General features: G+C 39.8%; 1 pseudogene; it reads right to left on the reverse strand.

Moving 5' to 3' along the window:
• Positions 1-876: 876 nt before the first annotated feature.
• Positions 877-2,502, reverse strand: LOC149143782 (S-adenosylmethionine decarboxylase proenzyme pseudogene; annotated as a pseudogene).
• Between the last annotated feature and the right edge of the window lie 387 nt (positions 2,503-2,889).

Below are 2,889 nucleotides of genomic sequence, written 5' to 3' on the forward strand. Positions count from 1 at the left end.
ATGGGTGGCTGCAGTGTATAGAGCAAACAAGTTTCAGAAATATGATTATGGAGCTGAAGAGAACAATCAGAGGTATAATTCCATGTATCCTCCGGCATATGATCTGTCCAGAGTGCCCACCCAAAACTCGCCCTCGCTTCTGGAGGTGCAGACGCTCTTGCAGACCTATAAGACGTGGAAAAACTGAAGTGTGAGTTGAGAGCGGGATACAAATATGTTTTCAAGCCCAAATTTGCCCATATGGACTTCCTCTACGCCATTGATGGCAAGGAGAAGCTCTATGATGGCGTCATCGCTTTTTTTCAGAGCTAGATCTTCTAGATTAATTGCATCATAATTTTTCCAACTAAAATCATGCCACGACAACGTTACATGTTTCAATCAAATAAAAAGTAACATTTTGATTACTTTAATAAGCATGTTTACATGGGAAAGAGTTACCAGTTTGATTACTTTGATAAGTATGGCAAAGAAGTTAGAGGATTTTAGAATTAAAGAGAATGTATTTAGTAGCAATTGTCCCAAAAGGTATAAAGAGAGGTTTATAGGATTATTAAATTAGAATTGTTGAATTTCTCTAGAAGAGATGTTGGTTCAAGCTTAACAGATTTGAGCTGGCTAAAGGCCTTCTAATTGTTTTTTATTATTGTAAAATTATATTGATAAGTCATTGGTTTTACTTTCAAAAGCTTGAAGGAATTTGAAAAGCAGGTATAGAATTGCTTTGTGGGATTCCATCCCAAAATCTTTGATTTGTAGATATATACTCAATGAAATGTTAATTGGTTGAAACCCCGCACAAATGTTTTGAAAAACTTAATTGGTTTGTGGAAAACCTTGTTTTCTTGTACTGGATCCTTGCGCAATTACTTTTCTTTAAAAATTTTGTAAATATATATGGCATATGACATACATATCTTTACCAATCTCATTTCCTTCAGGTTCCTCTTCCCCGGTAACAGAAGCCAACTTAGACTCAGCATTGCAAATTCTGTAAGTGCAATATATAACACTACCCTTCTTTGTAAGCTCCTGTTGAGCTATCATTTCACAAGTATACACCCGCAGACAAATTGGTTTGGTCCATAAAGATTGACAAGTGCCAGCATTGACATGAACTGCAATAGAGAATACCATAGGCTTGAAACAACTTAACACCCTCTCCACCAATGCTTGCACATCATAATCCTTAGGATCATAACCCATGGCTTCAAAACTTGCATAATTGAAACCATCTTCCGGAGTTACATGAATTGTAGATAAAGCAGGTCCTTCAATAGAATTCATGGAGTAACCGCAAGGATCAAATTCAAGATCAGAGACTTTCGCCTGAGGAAGAATTTTCGATATACCGGAATTAAGTGTCATTTCTGCCGCAGAATTACAATGATGCTTGTAAAACAGGGAAGCACAGTTGCTGTCAAGCTGAGTCATGCACATCTCCAATGTAAAAACTGGAGAAGACGCACCCTCCGATGCGAAATCATCAGAAGAAGCGGAGTAGATATGCCAGTTGTAAAACGTTCCAGAATTTCCCATAACATAAGCCATTCCACCAGATCCAAGAGCTCCAAAGTACTTATCCAGATATGACACTTCCTCAGAAAAGCTCCGGTGAGGAAATGGCTGTGCTCCGGGATGGATGAATGTTCCACGAGTGTATTTAACATTTTTTACAGAGAGAGACAGGCTGGTTGCATTGCTTAATATCGGAGGGATGGAAAGCAGCAGCTTGGTCGTCCCGCAGGTTTTGAGAATGATCTTGAATGGGTAAACAAAGAGACTCGACTCTGACAAGAGATATGAATCAAAATGTTCATTAGAGAGCTCAGAAACTATTTTGCATTCGGCTGCGTTGAGCATTTCATCCAATTGGGTTCGAACTATTTTGCATTCGGCTGCGTTGAGCATTTCATCCAATTGGGTTCGAGTGAGTGCCCTTAGGCCCCTGCCCTCTGATTCAGTAAAAAATGAAGATGCAAAAAACTCAATCTCTAACCGCTTTTCAAATCCTTCGAAACCAATTGTAGTCATCGGGCCGGCAACCACTTCTTCACAAGCCATATCCATTTTGAATTGCAGCAGAGATGGAATACAAAACAAGGTAGCGCGTTGAGGGATAGGAATCTAATCTGACAGCCTTACAGACCTCCTCCTAGCGATCTAATTCTAAATCCTAAGTGCACAGTTGTTACTCCGAGAATATTAGGATGGCTCTCGGACGCACTGCACAGAAATGCAAACCAAAACCAGATGTGAGATACTGTACAATAAAATATTCAGTAACAGTATTTGATAATGAAGATGCATACTATCTACAATTGCAGCTAACAGTAGTTCTTCTGAAGATTTATGAGTCGTCTTCAGGTTCGCTTTAACAGTCTTTACATCAGTCAGCCACTCGAAATCAATAAACATCTGCTCTGCATTTCCAGGCCAGAGAGCATGAGTTCTCAACTAAAGATTCAACGAAACCGTCCCAAATCTGAAACAAGGAAGAATATGAAGATAAACGTTTTAAGGATCCTGCGTTTAACAGTTCATTTACAACCTTCAGCTAAGAAAAATCGCGTAGTAGAAAAATTCAAAAGGATGAACAGAAATTTCGAAACTGCTTTTAATCGTTCGGCTTCCAATTGAATTCGACACTGAAAACTCTGGAGATCTGTATGGAGAGGCGGCAAGGCTGCAGTCGTTATTCTGAAGATTTATGCGCCATCTTCCTCTGGTTGAAAGATTCTAGGAGGGAAGAGACATTGAAGATATACACACGAAATGGGAGAGACGACCAGAGATGCAATGAACCTGGACCTCATTCCGTGCAGATACATCGCATACCGAATGAATCTGGGGCCTCACGATCAATCAGCGCAGCGCATGTTCAGGGGT

This window comes from Pinus tabuliformis, chromosome X, assembly GCF_031772625.1.
Source record: "Pinus tabuliformis cultivar Carrire ecotype Pingquan chromosome X, CPIR1, whole genome shotgun sequence".
Lineage (NCBI taxonomy): Eukaryota > Viridiplantae > Streptophyta > Pinopsida > Pinales > Pinaceae > Pinus > Pinus tabuliformis.